The following is a 17,575-nucleotide window of genomic DNA, read 5'->3' on the forward strand; positions in this document are numbered from 1 at the left end:
AAACTTTTTAGTAGCACATAACAAACGCAGTCCGACACCGCTACATATTAGCTGTGCTAGCATCTTTACAATAACACTCCACCGTATTTGCAACTGGAAACAATTTGACAAATCACTATTTAATTCTGAAAAACGCTTCCACGTCAGTAAACACGATCACAATTATTCTACGCTAATCAGTAGAAGTGTATTATAAACTAAAGGCTACATTAGAGATACTTCCAGGTATACTTTCATAAACTTAAGGTAAACTTGTAGTTTATTGTCAATAAACAGTATATCAGAATGGTTACGTTTAGTAAACTTTTATCTATTCTTAGAGTAAACTTAAAGTTTATTGTCAGTAAACTAATAATATACCAGAAAGGTTACTTTAAGTATTCTTCTAAGTGTACTTTTTATTAACTAAAATATTGTTCTAATTCTGTTTTTATGTCTATCAACTAATTTATAAAAAGCGAAACTTACAAAAAACAATTCACAGCGATTAAAAACAATTTAGATTTTGAGGTTAATGTCACATCCACAAAATTTATGTAAAATATAGTTATTGGTAACGATATTAATATTGGCGACATACACTGTATCGATACCTAAATCCTCCGTATCGCCCAGGATACGGAAAATACCTGTGGTTGCTTCCATGACCCTAAATACTTTGAACGTTTGTTCTCTTTTCTTTATTTTTTCTTCTATAATATTTAAATACTGATTATGATCTGTATTTTGGTTGAATATGTCCTGTAAAACAGATGTGTATAGCTGTGTATATGTGCATGGGCTAGTTTAATGACTAACCTGTATCAAAATGTGTATTTTCTTTGCCTGTTTCTCTTTATGTGTTTGTTCTTAACTCTATCTTGTCATCTTTTTTTTTTTATTTATTTTTTTTATCTTGCACATGCGTGGTTGTGTATTGCTGAATATATACTCTTTTCATTTCCTTTTTCCCAAAGGAATTTCAACAGGTTAAGTATTCTGAACACAAACTGAACATTGCCTTTATGAGCCTCTCTCTGCAGCCTCACTGCACCTTAATCCTTGAAGCTTTTTCACTCTTTTTTTTTCTTTTTTCCTAGAAGAACCTTTCTCCTTTCCCCCCGCGCTCCCCTGAGAACCACTATCTGCCTCCTTCTATCCTGGAGCCTTTTCTCTTTCTGCCTCTCATTCTCTGCTCTCATCACTAAATAATTTCTTACGGAGGAAAATCTAATCAAATCTCAGTAAGAGTGAGAAAAGCAGAGATGGGAGAAATTGTGTGAATCAGACTTGAGAGAAGGGGGTAAAGACGGCGTAATCTGAAAGCAACGTTGGCAGTGGGAAGGGGGGGGTGGGGGTGGAGTGACTGACTTGCAAGTGCATTAGCAGTCAGAGCACTTAGTGTGAGGAATCCATTCATTATTCATTAGCTAATTCACCATGTATAGTAATTAAAATGAGGGCCTGCTCTAAAATGGAATGAGCTATGATACACTGATTTTGTATGTACAATATTTAAAGGGGCTGTTTTTTTTATTTTTTTATTTTTTGGGAAGTCAAGCCTCAAGGTTTTCGAAATCATGCTTTTAAATGCAGCAACTTGCTCTAAGTGCTCCTCCAGAGCACCAAGTGCACAGGGTGGCATTTTCCTCACATGAGAAAGAATCTAAAATAGGAATATGCAAATGTGCTACATGACCTACAAATGACAAACTGTTGCTTCTTTAATAAACAGTACATGCAAGGAAATCTCTCATTAAAAGGAAAATTTAGCATTGTCAGTGTCAAAATACTCATTCAATAGTCCGATGGTGTGACGAACTGGCAAATCTTTTAGAATAAATTTCTTCCCTTTATTCCGACATGCCCAAAGACCTTGCAAAAAATAAAGAAACATATATTGTTTGAATTTATCACAAAAAAACCTGACATTTTTGTTTTACTGTGACAAAACTGCAAGACAGGAGACGGTTTTTGTCAATTAATAGCAAACTAAAGTAGGGCACAGTCTTTGCTGCCTGTTCAGTCTGGGAGGGGGGCGGGGTGCCTGTCTGAACTATATTTGAACAAAGTCAGGCGGTTCTGAAAGCAAAGCGAAAGGTTGCAGTCAACAGAATCCCATAATGCGTGTGTGTTTGTAATATCTGTTTATTTCAACCACCTTAACAGATCAAATACAATAACCACCAGCTGTGTCTTTTTTTCTTGTACTAATGAATTGGGATGTCATGTTCTGACAATACCAAGCACTCTAATTTCAAAATGGCTCTCAAGTGTGATCTACATGCTAATATATTTGGGTTAAGGAAGTTTAGGGACTTTAATTTCCTTTTTTTAATATGAAGCAACAGTGTAGACGTCAGGTTAAACGGTTTAACCCTTTGATGGACTGTAACTTTTCAACCGTTTTAAAAAAACAACAACGTGTAATGTATATATATATATATGTATATATATATATATATATATATATTCATATATAAATATATATAAATACATATATGCATACATATACATACATATATACATATACATATATATATATATATTAAAGATTTGGTGTTTTGTCGTCACCAGTAACACCTCAGGTATTAAAGGGTAAACACTGGATATTTCGCCAGTGACATCTAAGAATCACGCACTCTTTAAGGGAGCGTAAATCTTTGACTGTTTTCCGATCAACGTGAATCCGCTGATTCTGTCATGATTCTGCCCCACCCTCACCTGCCTGATTGCTCATTCTGAACACCTGCGTGCTCCTCTATTTAAGACTCTTCCCCTCCAGGCTCAGTACTGGATTGTTGTCTACTCCCTGAAGTTCCCAGTACGCACGCCTTGCTATTTTGTCTCGTCCTCGACCCTGCTCATGCTCTGGATTCCTGCTCCTGTCTTCACTCTTCAGTACCTCCGCCTTGGACCCACTCTGATCTCCGTGTTGCCGACCCTCGCTTCGTCCACGTCTTGCCGCCCCTGCCTTCTCCTCCGGATATTTCTGCCGCCCTGGTGAGATTGTTCCCCTTCTCTCTCTTATGGATTAATGGACCTCACTTTATTAAAGGAGTGGATTAAGCGTTGAGTTTCCCTCCGCTTCTCTTTGGATTTACAAATACTAACTTTGACTCTCGTCTCAGAAGAACCCTTGGACTCCCCCTACTGCTTGGAGGACCTTACTGCAGACCTAATAAACTGCTTTACTTAACTAAAATCCTGACTCATTGCATTTTGGGGTCCACCTTTGCCTATTATCCCTGACAGATTCGAACACGCGGAAAAGCGACTTTGCACCAATACACAACACTTGATGTAAGTGCAGTGTTGCATAACAGCGCTTTTCTCCACTTAATGCTACGTTCCCACCAAACACAATTTGCATGGAAAATTTCCCTGCCCCTCATTCACCGTGTGGTCACATGTTGGAGGAGCTACCAGCTAATTTTTTTTTAGCATGATGGCTACATGTGGATTTCTCACTTAGACTGTACGGAAGACACGGATGATGTTGAGAGATCAAGTTTAATTATTGTGAAGAGTTTTAGAAAATTATTGGTTACACATCTACATGTCTGGGTTCATGAGATCATTCAGAGCTAGTTCACTTTCACTATGGTGTCTGTTTTTTATAACACCCGCTTCCGCGTTGTTTCTGTAACTGAGATTGACAAGTCAATGTCTCACAGAGAGTGGAACAATAAAACAAAAATAATATTAGGGGACGTTTTATTATTGTTTCTATGAAAATACGAAAAATATCACAAAGTTCAGGCAGTCCGAGCCGTTGCCCCCGCACCCCGCGGGAGCTCTCTGTCTGTTGGCATATCGAGCGATTGAGCTGCATTGACTCCTGGGAGGCTGCGAAAGTCCAAAGTGTAGCCGGGCGAGCTCTGGCAACCCCGTGACCCCAGTGGATTAAGGAAATAAGAACAATTAAGGACAAAAACGGTCACATTGGATTAGTATTCTACCTGATTGAGTCACTGAAAACGTCATGTGTCCCAATCTGAGTTCTGATTGGCAGATGTGATTACATGTAAAGATTATTTCCAAGCAACGCTGCAACAATCGCTGTAGAAAACACATATTTCATGAAATGCTGGAGAATTATACTTTCTAATGTTTTATTTTTTTTTACCTTTTACTGTCAGTAGGCATCACAGTAAAACAGCTTTCCCTGATTCGCACATGTGTTTTGGTAGTGATTTTTGCGCCAGGTGCCCTTCCTTACAAAAAATGTTATCCAGGCTGGGGACCAGCACAGGGAGTGCCAGACTTGGGGCCCCTGTGGCTAAAATTTTACTTTTTTATAAAAAAAAAAAAAAAATCCAATATCACGATTTAAACTTGAAATCAAGTCTCAGATCTTTCATGTTAAACAGTTCAAGCACAATTATACAATTATATTAGTTTTTAGTAAGGTTTGGGATGTACTTGGTTGGCCTGTTTCACCATGTTAACATCAGGACTGGTCTGAACTGGCTGCTCCAACGGCAAAGTCACATTGTTGTTCTCTGACAGCTTTCAGCACAAATGAGAAAGCTACAACTAAATGAATTCATCTGTGGTGAAAACCTCTCTCTTTGACTAATTATTATCACACTCCAGGGTAAGGAAAATGTGTAGTGTTATTGCTAAGTAAATATGAGAGCTAACAGTAAGAAACAAACTCTAAAAGTGTCATTTATGTGTCCATCAGTGAGCACTCATGTCCTTTTGCCCGCTCTATGAATAGACACATAAATGCAAAGGCATAAAGTGACATTTTTACTATTTTTTGATGTGTCAAAGGTTTGTGGAGGAACTAGCTTTCTGAGTTGACCTTAGGTTAGGACAAGATTTAAAACATATCCAGAAATTCTTAGCTGTCAGTCATCTTTGTATGAAGAAAGCTACTTAGCTGTAGCTGAGGTGTTGGTCATATAACTTGAGATGTCCTTTTGAGTCGATGTCCTGTATATTTTTTTTTTCTAACTACAACTTTTCAAGCTTCTAACCAGAAAAACACACTTTTCATTATATTTTTGAATAACCTATAGTTTTAGCACTATAGGACGCACCAGATTTTAAAGCCCACTGTCAAGGAGTGGTCTGTTTTGGAAACGTATGCCATGTATAAGGCGCATTGAACTATGGGGCAGAAAAAAAGACAAAAAAGAGTTAAAGATAAGTCTGTCTGAATTTATAAACTGCGCTTACAGTTACTCTCGTCTAGAACTTATTTGTGATACGATGCATGTTAGCCACGTTAGCCAATTTGAAGCGTTAGCCAAATTAGCATTTTTCTGTTACTTCCAACCTTTTTTGCATCATGTGAAAAAAAAGCAGGGGGTGAGATGAAGACTGAGGTTATCCATACTCGCGGATTCCGAGGATTCGCGGAGGGCTCCAGTCCCTAACCCTCTCAAATATGGGGGGGGAAGACAGACTTTAATCTAATCTCCATTGACCACCAAACACTATATACCTCTAATACTGGGGGATGGTTATAGTGCATATGGAGGTTGAGTGATTAATAAAAGGAAAGTCACTAACTGTATATTATGCAAGTACTTAATATTTTGATGTTGGAACTTCTGTCCCTAAAATCTAAGGAAACTACATCAAGAGGATAAGTACTCTGGGGTTTAACCTTATATCAAAGAATTGTAGTTGCAGCTTTAACATTTATTTATTTTTTAAATGTGTATTGGCTGTTTCTGAATGAGTCATAAAGATTAACGTAAAAATAAATCCCAAATTCAATTGTTTCTAAATGTATTTAGCTTTTTTAAGTATATATATATATATATATATGTATATATAGTTTGCCAACATTTTATTGATCCTCTCCGTTTCTGTCAAAAGACATTCTTTTCTTTTTTATTAAATAAGGTCGTCATTCCTATTTTTATCTGGTGAACCTAAGGTTGAGCCTTCCAGTACTGTAGGCGACCATAAATTTTGTAGTGTCTTTACAGAAAAAGGGGACACATTTGGGTAAACTAAACCCAACATGGACACGGTACTAGTTTAATCATGGCCGAGTATTAAATATTCAAAAGAATATGAGGAGCAGAGAATAAAGCACATCCAAGTCATGGTAACCTCTGGTTGTTTTTTGGTAGACATTGCAAATCGAAGCTTTACAGAAAAGTAAATTACGTCTCGGCTTTTCTCAAATAAACAGAGTGGCGGTGTCGAAGCCACAGCAGTCACTTTACCAAATGTAAGGACACAGACTGATGTATTGCTGAACATAACAATACACCAGCTGCAAAAGGAATTGCATGTGCAGCAGGTGTGTGCACTCAATTGCTTTCTGTTGCAAATCAGATGCAAATGTCTCTATCCTATGACTTTATTTGACATTTATTTTCAAGTGTCAGTTGCTGCAGTTATATAGCATGTCCTATAACTGGCTCATAACAAGGTCCGCATGGCAAAATACTAAATTACACGGGTCAAAAAGACAGACGCTAGCAGTTAGCTTGGGGCTACAAACCTAGGGTTTCTGAAAAAGCAGGCTGGCATTATTATTATTAACATCAGCAACATAACAGTATTGTAATTTGCCTCAAAAGGGACTTTTAATGTTTTTGCCTCTGCTGCTCCTTACAGCAGGGAGACGTCTAAAGCTATGGACATGGCATGCTAATTTCTTGGCCGCACGTTTAACCCACAGTGTTCACACTAGACAAGCAGGGAGGGACTTGTTCTTTTTACACTGTTAAATAGAAGACCATTCATCACTACCAAATCCAAGTCACTGATTGGTCTAAATATGACTCAGTTTAATTTCAAACGTGTGTTCGGTGGCCACACACTCTAAAACAAACAATCTTAGAAACTTGCATATAGGCAAAAATGTGCAAGATTTGAACAAAGAGCCCCTGAATCAGTTGAGTGTTTACTTCAACTTTTCATTGAAAGCGGTCGCTTGAACCCTTGTTACCAAAGGCAACATGAACGTAGCTTCAACCGTCTTTTAGCAAAAATAAAAGAGATAAAATAAATAAATAAATAAATTGTCCGCCCCTTAAGTTAGCTAAACTGAAATGGTGGCTCTAGCTTTGTGGTAAAAGAAAAAAGCAAACAAATTCTGACACAAATTTGAATAAAATACCAAAATAATTTCAATATACGACCGCAAATTGTTAGTAGCATAACAAAAAAGTCAAAGTACTATTAGGCTGTCACAGTAAAAAGCTAAAAATAGGGGGAGCGGTGTTTGGTTTGAATGATAAAAAGCACTAGAGAATGAAGCAGAACATAGAGGAGCTCAACAGACTGCTCCATTTTTGTAGTAATGATCTTCACCAAAGCTGCCGGCGAAATGAAATTGGATGGGGTGGCGGGGGGAGAAAGAGAGGCTATAATACATTTCAAGAAACTAAGTGTTTCAAAAACAATTTAGCATCCACATCAGCATTGTGGGAATGGCAGCAGTTTAAAAGTTGATATCATGAAGCACAATATTTGACCATTAAAAGCAACGACATGTGACACATCCTTCTGAAAAATCTAAAAAGGACACCTATTAGCCGGTTCTGGAGGCTGAGCTGTGTTTGTGTGCACCTTCCCAAAATGGTCAAGTCTGCTCTTTAGAAATTGCTTTGGAGTGAAGATCATGGACCGTCACATATTTTCATCTAGTATCTGATGGCATGATAACAGAGAAGGTCAAGAAAGAAATAACACTAAAGAGCAGTCTGTGATGGGATGCTTTTACCCTTCTAATGGTCGGAGCCTTTTAGTGCCTATTCATTTCCAATAAGCTTAAAAAAATTACTGTAGAGTTTATTTCTATTATTTTCGGCTTACTAAAAGGAAAAGTGAAATATTTTATATAAGTGATTTACCTCGAAAGTTGCTACAAAACCAGCAAAGTGACAGGGAAATTGGGTATCCACTGCACTAAAATAGAGCATATTACTATGGGGCACATTTGCAGACTTGTGCCCACTCACCTGTCCCTTCTTCTATGCAACATGTCCCAAGGACATGAGGTGCATTAGGGTTCTGAGCATCAACTTTATGGACTGCAAAACTGATTTTATATTTTCCTTTTCTGTTTCCTTCCTATTTTCTAATTTAAAAAAAGAATGAAACTATACAACTGTGTTGCTCAAAAATGGCCTCAGTTTGTACTGAACCCAGTTTGAACTCTACCATATTATAAATATTGACAAATTAATGGGTGTTGTCTAAGAAAATGAAAGTCAAACCCAATAGAATCACCACAATCAATTCTTACCTTTACAAATATTGTATGATGAGGATTAGGAATTCAAAGATGCAATTTTTATTATTGGATACATTTTGTCTAGCAGCCTGATGGATTAAATGTTAACTGGCAAATAGCATTATCAATTATTCCTTAGCCAAAACTGCCTTTGGGGGTGGATGTGAGCTGTCTGCAGGCAAAACATGGGCAAACCTTTATGGGGCATACAGGTGTCCCACAGAAATGTTAAGATTGTAGACCACTTGGTTAGCCCATAGTGTGAAAATGTTCATGTCTATTGTTTTCCTTCACAACACAACACTAACAACTAGAGCAGGGGTGTCAAACATATGGCCATATGATATGATCCAGCCTAGTCATGAAGAGAAAAACATATAAGCATGCTAGAAAAAAAATCCAGTTTGTAGCCCATTCCTGACGTGAGGTATGGTTATTTAAAGAAATGGCCGCAATGCACAATTACGCCACTAGGGGAAGCAAAGGAAAAGAAATATGGACATAACAAGAAATCAAATTTCTTTGCAAGCATGTGTCATGTTTGGGTAAGATGCAGTTTGGTTCTCTACCAGCCTCACCGCTGTTAACTTGCTATAAAAACGATCAGGTGTGACACCACTATTGTCAAAATGTCATTGTCAAAAAGGTAATAATAATTAAATAAAGTGATTAGGGTGCTAGGTTGTGTGATGCATTTTTTCTAACTGAGGAAAAAACTAAAAAAAAACAAAGCTACAGGAACAAGTTGACCATGGGTTGATTGTTTTGCTATTAGGTTACTGGTTCAGCCCACTTGAGCTCAGACGGGTTGAATATGGCCCCTGAACCAAATTGAGCTTGACACTCCTGAACTAGAGTACGGTGTTGTTAGACTGTACAACAGCTTCACCCATACATCAGGATACACTTGCCACTCGCATGACAATCGCATGTTCCATTTTCATGACATCTCTGAAGGTGGCTGCATGAGCCTCAAGAGAACTACAAGACACACCTTCCTTTGAGATGCGGCCACACCTGTCTACGACCTTCCACAGCCCCTGACAACCCAAAAATCTTTGGTATTTGTATGAGTTAATTTGACCAAAGCTACGTTTTACAGGCATATTTTGCACGTTCAAGATCACACCTGACGAGCACCAGACAAGCAAGGAGGGAGAGGGAGTGGATTGTTGTTCTGTTGTATTTTTTGGAGATTGGGGACCCCTGATTTAACAGGAAAATCAAGCACGTCAAAAAACGATGAGTTGGGGACATCCAAAACATCAAAAAGTGACGTGGAGGGGGCCCAAACCTTACATCCATATTTGACGAGATGAAAGTGAAAATGCCTTGATATATAAAGTAAAGTCTACAAATATATTTTCATCCAAAGCTAAGGCAAAGATGTTAAAGTCCCATTCCAATCATATTTAAGTTGTGGAAGCAAGCCTCCAGTGGTCTCCCGTCATCCTATTGTTTACACTCTCCCACTAGCTTACAGCCCTCACCAGCAAAACATTAGTGGTGCAACAAAAATGGCGACCAGTACTGGAGCCATCTAGCTATAGCATTTTTAGCCAGATACCAGATTGGATGAGGAAACAAAGACGTACATGGATCTGTTTGTCTGCAAGTGGATGCATCAGAATGGAGAGGAGCAGGGAGGCTTTACCCCGCCCATTTCACTTCCTGCGTCATAAAAGAGAACTTTTATTGTTTTTTTTTTTTTTATCCATGTCTTATTCATTATGATTTGAATAAAGCAATACTCAGAAATGTAGTTTTAATCTTAAATGATTTGATATATGTCCTCCATCAGTAGAAAAATGCCACAAGAACATGTTAAAAACACAATTTTCATTAGAGTGGGTCTTCTACACGACATGCCACTCCTGGCACTAATCATTGTTAATTATTATACTATTCATTTTCTTTTTGTCTTGCTTACAATGGAAAATCACAAAAATTCCCACGTTTCTTGAAAAACATTTTCATAAAATGAAAAAGGAATGGCCACATTTCAGTGACTGTAAAAAGAAACACGTGAAAATTCAACAAAGAACATGGGAGACAATGAATGTCTAACATGATGCACCTGTATTAGTGTTGCTGATGGTACAGATTACTCCAAAGCTGTGGAAGAACAAATTATTAAGCATTTAGTGCCAGCAGCACATCATTATGTTGTTTTATAGCGGTTCACATGCAGTAGGTTAATTGTTTCTTCAATTAGCCTGTCCTGCCTCATGTCTCACTCGTGAGAGAAAACGACCACAAAAGGCTTTGGTGACTGGAAGATCGGAGAGCCAAAGATGTTGGCTGTAGTCACTGTTTCTCCTCTCTTTTATACTAGTTCATCCCTTGAATACAGATTACATTATACAAGCAATCCTCTAAATGACTGAGACAGCCTAACTTGCTGCTGTTTGGAATGGCTGCCCTCTATCTACTGTGTTGTTGCAATGCCAAATGTTCATCTCACTGCCAAGATTTTCCACAGAAGTGACCTTTTTCCTTTATTTTTTTTATTTCCAAAAAATGTAGCAAATAGGTTGTCTTGTTAGCTGTAAGTCTGAGTTTTTTTATAGTGTGTGAAAAGACTGCAATGAAGAATCAGTATTTAAAGTAGAATATTGGTTAAATGTACAATCATCTTGATAGAAATGAACTAAGATGGGATTTCTCTGGTCAACGCCTCCATGCTTAAGGGGCCGACTGGCCTGAACCTACATTCACTGGCCACTTTTTTAAGTACATCTGTCCAACTGCTGGTTAATGCAAATTTCTAATAATAATTTCTAATAAGGCAATGTGTTTAGGCATGTAGACGTAGATGTAGATGATTTGCTGCAGGTCAAACCAAGCGAAAGGTGATTTAAGTGACTTTAAATGTGACATGGTTGTTGGTGCCAGACGGCTGGTCTGAGTATTTCAGAAACTGCTGATCTATCGGGATTTTCACCCACAACACATGTCTATGGTTTACAGAGAATGGTCAGAAAATGAGAAAATATACAGTGAGCGGCAGTTCTGTGCCGGAAATGCCTTGTTGATGCCAGAGATCAGAGAAGGGTAGCCAAACTGGTTCCAGCTGATAGAAAGACAACGGAAACTCAAATTCCCACTGGTTGCAACTAAGATCATCTCTAACATGTCTAACCTTGAGGCAGACGGACTAAAGCACTGGAAAAAGAACACACTGGGTGTCACTCATGTCAGCTAAGAACTGGAAACAATTCACCAAAATTGGAAAATAGAAGATTGGAACAAAGTTGTGTGGTCTGATGAGTCTCCATTTCTGCTGCAATATTCCGATTGTAGGGTCAGAATTTGGCGTCAACAACCTGAAAGCGTAGATCCATCCTGCCTTGTATCAAGGGTTCAGGGTGGTGGAGGTGGTGTAATGGTGTGGGGGATATTTTCTTGGCACACTTTAGGCCCCTTTGTACCAATTGATCATGGTTACAACACCACAGTCTACCTGAGTATTATTGCTGACCATGTCCATCCCTTTACCATCTTCTGATGCTACTTCCAGCAGGATAAGACTCCATGTCATCAAACTGGAATCATCTCAGACTGGTTTCTAAAACATGACAATGAGTTCCCTGGACTGTAATCTACAGTCACCAGATCTTAACCCAATAGATCGCCTCTGGGATGTGGTGGAACAGGAGATCTTGGATGTTCAGATGACAAATCTGCCCCAACGGTGTGATGCTATCATGTCAATATGAACCAAACCCTGTGAGGAATGTTTCCAGTACCTTGCTGAATCTATGCCACCAAGGATAAGGCAGTTCTGAAGGCCCAACCCGGTACTACGGAAGTGTAAAGTGGCCGGTGAGTATATTTGGCAATTACACCAAAATACATCTGGGAAAACAGAGAGGGAACAACTACATTTTCAATAATCAAATTATCCTTCCTATTAAACATTTCCTATCCACTGATATATTCTCAACCTCACAGATTGTGTCTTCATCCAATCACTGAATCACTCCATCTCACAATGCTGTTTCTCTAAAGGGAGCTGCTCCATGACAGTAAAGTCACAGTATAGTTGAATACGTTTGACATTCTAAACTAGGTGTTCCATTCTTTCCTATAACACTGTGAAGGAAAAAGCACAAGCAGAGTACATGTTTGCCTTATTAGACATGTGCACAGCTTGAAAGTCAGGGTAAAGGACCAGTGCAAATTGGTTTGGGACTTATTATGAGCCCTTGCAAAGACAGATGGAAACTGCAATAGAGACACAAAAGGAAATCAATTCAGCTGGAGCTGAGCTGCATTTGCATCATATACAATACAGTAATGGGAGTGAAAAATATCAACAGCTTTGTTATAGAGAGTCGCAGAACCAGCTGCACAAAGGCATTTATTCTGCACTTTGTGGAGAAGGATCGAAGTGTGAAAAACTAAACCCAGCCAATACAGCGCGGGTAGGACTGGAGTTATGGACGGCTTTTGTGCAAACTGCGCCGTGTTCAGATTCTGAAGTTGTTTCTCCATCATTTGGTTTGAACATTAAAAACTTTAGAGCCAGATTTTCTTTAGCTCAGAATTTTGTTGTCAAGCTTCAGGCTGTTGAAAACTAAACACAAAACTCTGGACCAATTTATGTTTTTTGGTGACATCTTAGATGTTATTCTGGGTTTTCTCTATGAGGTGCAACTCTTCAAAGGTTCTTCTTTGGAAACTTTTACCAAGTTTGGCATTAATAAGTAACTCTTTGATTGTCGCCTGGTTGATGTGTTTCAGGGCGTTCGTGCCAGTGTTCAGGGCAACGCTCCCTTTTGCATTGTCTTTCCGCTGGTATATTACTTTTTTAGCTCAATGAAAACAACAGAGTGGTGATATTTCTCCAGAGAAATGAACTGATTGTGTCAAGATGATTCCAGGAGACATTCCAATTTAAACTTTAAAATGTTGTCTTTTTTAATATTTGATCAGGCATTAAAAGAACTGTCCTATAATAAAATACCCTTTTGAGGACAGGGTGCTGTTAGATTGCAGAAAGAGTGGCTTTGGGTCTCATAGTTTCTACTACCTCTTTATGTTTTTTTTTTTTGTAGATTTACTTGCTGTTTTCTGATTTTTGATTTAATTGGTAGCAGACCTAGAACTTTTGTAAAGGGAGCAGGAAAGAGACAAAAGAAGGGGGCTAAATGAGAAAGTAGGGTGGAAAGCCATTACAAATGACAAAATCAGTGATATACATTTCAAAGTGTTTAATTATTGTGTGAATGCTTTACAGCATTAACACTATAGTGATTCTCCTCCTCCTCTCCATACATGTTTTGGTATGTACAAACTCCATCACATTTTCAGTGATTTCAGTAATCTTGGTATAAAAACAGTCAGCTTGTTCGGTACATTACTGCTTGTACTGTTGGAATTCATAAAATTTCAAGTATTTGTAATATTGAGGAACATGTGCCCCATAGGAAATTAATGAGAAATTGCTAAAATCTTTCAAAAATTTTGTGCACTTTCAAACTTGTGAACTTCAATCCGCACGTCCTACACCATTCACACTTTAAAATGTCCAGTAACTACTGTTTTTTAAGGTTAATTTGGCATTTAGTTTTTATTTTTATTTTATTTTATTTTTTTGGCTAATTTGAAGCTTAGCTAACATTTTTAGCATAATTCTAAGTTTTTGGCTAGTTTAGACATGTTTCCGTTTTTTTGGCTAATTTGAAGTTTAGCTAACATTTTAGGATTATCAATCAATCAATCAATCACGATGCTTTATTAATCCCCTGGGGGGAAATTCATTGTTTTTCAGTACAACCAAGAACAAGACAGTTCAAGGTTCACTGCGGAAGCGTCCACTGAGCGGCGCCCCTTATTCTTTTTTTTTTTTTCCAAATTATGCTAACTGTTTTTGGCTAATTTTGACATGTTTCCAGTGTTTTGTCTAATTTTGAGTTTAGCTAACATTTTAGCATTGTGCTAACTGTTTTTGGCTATTCACTTTTCTTGAGTTGTTTATGATCTTTATTATAAGAAGAAACAACAGAAATGATTAATAAATGGTAAAAATATTAACATCTTGTTGCTCAGATGTACACTGGTACATTCTGATTGGGGTTTTATATTCTGGGGATGACAATATTATCCTCCTTTTTATGGATAACTACTTCTTGAATTTAAATTTTGCAATCAAATATACTGAAAAACATTATTAAATGTTGCAGCAATCATGATTAATCACAGTAAATCATGTTATTAATTGTTATTAAAGGTCTTAATAGCAGTCCAGCTTTATTTTTTTTAATGAAATTCTAATCCACAAATTGAAAATATATATATTTATATATATATACATTGTTTTTCGTGGTGATTTTCTGGATTAATCTAAAAGCCTAAAATGTTGTCTTTCTGCACAGACCAATAAAAAAAATCTGTTTTCAACTCAAATGTAACAGGCTTCTGAAAACTGCATTAATATTCACACACTAAGTCACTGGTCATGCTTGTTTTTGCATGAATTACTGGATCAATGCCCTGTGGCATGGAGGTGATTAGCTTGTGGCACTGCGTAGGTGTAATAGAAGCCCAGGTTGTTTTGATAGTTGCCTTTAGGCCATCTGTATTGTCGGGTCTGGAGTCTGGCATCTTTCTCTTAAACACACCCCTTAGATGTTCCACTGGACTCTGGTCAGACAAGTTCACTGACCAAACATGCGTGTGGTAATTGGACGAGCTATTGGTAGCTTTGGCAGTCTGGGGAAGAGTCAAGTCCTGCTGGAAACTGAAGTAAGCATCTCTTTACAGCTTAACAGAAGACTGTGGACTTCCAAAATCTTCAAACTTTAAAACTTCAAATTTACTTTTATTTTGAAAGAGGACTTTGAACCATTAAGCAAGAGTGTATTTTTTTGTCCCTGGTTAGGGAGTGGCTTGACTCTTGGGATGTGACATTTGTAGCTCTTGTCTGGCATTCATCTGTGTGGGGGGCTCTTGATGCACTGACTCCAGCTTCAGTCTACTCCCTGTGATGCTCCTCCAAATTCTTGAAAGGATTAACAATATTCTCTTGACAGCAGATGAAGAAAATTAAGCTTAAAACTGCAACTCTGAGTATTTCTTTATTAATATCATTGGGAGCAACTGGAACAATGGTGTTGAAAAAACCTTGAAGCAGTGATTTACAATCGGCAGGACACAAGTTTCTTGCTCCGCTCCTTTCCGATGCATCCACTTGTAGACAAATAAACCCAATAGATCTGAGTCTCTGATTTTGGTTTAAACAGCAGTTTAAAGACCACTAGGAATGCTTATATGAAACATCAAAATATGTTTGGAGCGGGACTTGTTTAGTGAATATTTTTTTTCTCTCTTTGCAAAAGCTGTCGATGACTGTTTTGTCCGATTTTCTGGACATCTGTCAAGTTAGCAGTCTTCCCGATAACTGTGTAGCTTACTGACCCAGACTGAGAGACTGTGGTGGGTTGATAAAATTGATAAATCAATTTGAATGGATTTAAGCTTAATAGATCAATAATCGATTCGTAAAAATATAGATAGATTTAGCAAATAAATAAAAAATTTGCTAGCTTGATGCTAACGTTTAATGGAATTTCCATAGGACAGCTAATGCTAACGCTTGGTCGACCTAAACCTACATTGCTGACTAAATGTACATCTTTATAAATTCACAGGCATGAAATTTCCAAACTATTTTAAGGAAACTTTTTTTAAAGTAACCAGATCATACTTTCTTCTTCTTCTGGAATAAGTTGTAATACTACAGCACAATCGCCACCTAGTGGCCAAACTTAAATGCCCTCCAGGAGAGCAGAACAATGTTTATAACGTTAATGGTCTGAACATTTTTGTTAGAACTTCTCTTTTGAGAAACCATGTAACACTGAAAGCTATTAACAATCTCATTATTTCACTGATACATTTTACAGCATGCGAACTGTATCAGATTGATATAAATATATTCCAAACATGCAGTAGACTATTAATGTATTTCTAAACAAATGTGTATAAACGTATAAACTCAAAATTGAATTGAAGTGAATTAATAAGATTGAAAGAATTGAAAAAAATGGAATCAAATTGATTCAGAGTCTTGTGAATCGCATTGAGCCCTATGAGAAACTACTTAGAAGATTAGGAAACCTTTGGTGGGCATGTTGAGTCAATTCACTCAACTCGTGACACCTTGACACCTCAACAATATATTTTTTCAATGCATCAAAACCGACATTAAAATTTTGGATGATGTTAGAAATGAGGAACTAGACTGTAGTTAGAGTGGGTGTCCTACCGGTGGGTGTCCTATGTTCACTTACATATCACCTGCATAATCTGTGCGGTAGGAGCCACTACTCACAATTTACCATCGACTAAAATGTAGCTAAAATACACCGTACACCAGCATCAAAACTTCTAATAACCTTACAAATACACATAATATATTTACCTCACGTATAACAATGTTCCATTTTCATTACGTCCTTTAAGGTGGTCGTACAAGTCTGAAGAGAGCTGCAAGACACACCTGTGCTCTTCTTAGGATTCAACCAGTCCTGTTTACGATCCTCTATTGGCCCGGACAACCCAAAGACCTCTGCACGGTCAACCCCCTGTACAAGTCCATCTGACTAAATGCTCAGGGAATATTTTAATTTGTAGTCATTCATAAAAGCTGTGCTGGAGGGGATTTATTTTTCCCCCCCAAAAAAGAAAAAAGAACCCCTTTAGATTATTTTGCAGCTTGAATTAAGTATTGTTTAAGGCTTGAGCCCTTTGAGTGATGGGTAAGTGCTGTGGCTGCCACCCAATGAACATGACGTTAAGATGAAGCAAGGGTTAGCTTTAATGTCTGAATGAGGCAGAAAGCTGTCAGTCATTCTCAGAACAACCTACTTGACAAAACATTTGTTTCAAGTTAATGCCTATTGATCACCACAAGACAGGCAAAACAGTGAGCCACGCTGGCATACATCCACTTGAAAGAAAACAAACCATCACAGCCCAACAACACACACAAAAAAAGCTCAAACTAACTGACTTTGAGTCTGCATTCAGCTCGTGTCGTTGCAGGATTGCACTGTTTTGATCTCCATACACTCTTCATGTTGTTTGAAAAGGAAACAAATTATTCAGCTATGCATATTTTCAGTAGAACAGTTTTTTGAAGGAATATTCCCATCAACATGGTCCAATATTTGATCAGTAATCTGTACCGTGTCTTTGAATTAAATTAAATTTCACATAAAGAGTCTGCTTGGAAGGCTTTCAGAGACACAAGGACATTCGGGAGCAACTGTGACCTCTGTATGGGAATCATCATTTGAGCAGATAGAAACCACTGTAGTGTGAAGCATTCTGATAACCTAATGGCTAAAATGTACTATAAATCCACACCAATAC

At 37.8% G+C, this 17,575-nt stretch overlaps 1 protein-coding gene and 1 long non-coding RNA gene across 2 annotated transcripts in view; one reads left to right on the forward strand and one right to left on the reverse strand.

Moving 5' to 3' along the window:
* lrrc4cb (leucine rich repeat containing 4C, genome duplicate b) overlaps positions 1-17,575 on the reverse strand; it is an 82,012-nt gene that overhangs the window by 40,833 nt on the left and 23,604 nt on the right. The gene's annotated exons all lie outside the window — the stretch shown is intronic.
* Positions 2,556-3,184, forward strand: LOC118600020. The gene is made up of 2 exons (XR_004949586.1): positions 2,556-2,982; positions 3,111-3,184. It is a non-coding gene; the product is annotated as an uncharacterized LOC118600020 (long non-coding RNA).

This window comes from Oryzias melastigma, linkage group LG3 (genome assembly GCF_002922805.2).
Source record: "Oryzias melastigma strain HK-1 linkage group LG3, ASM292280v2, whole genome shotgun sequence".
In the NCBI taxonomy this organism is placed as follows: domain Eukaryota; kingdom Metazoa; phylum Chordata; class Actinopteri; order Beloniformes; family Adrianichthyidae; genus Oryzias; species Oryzias melastigma.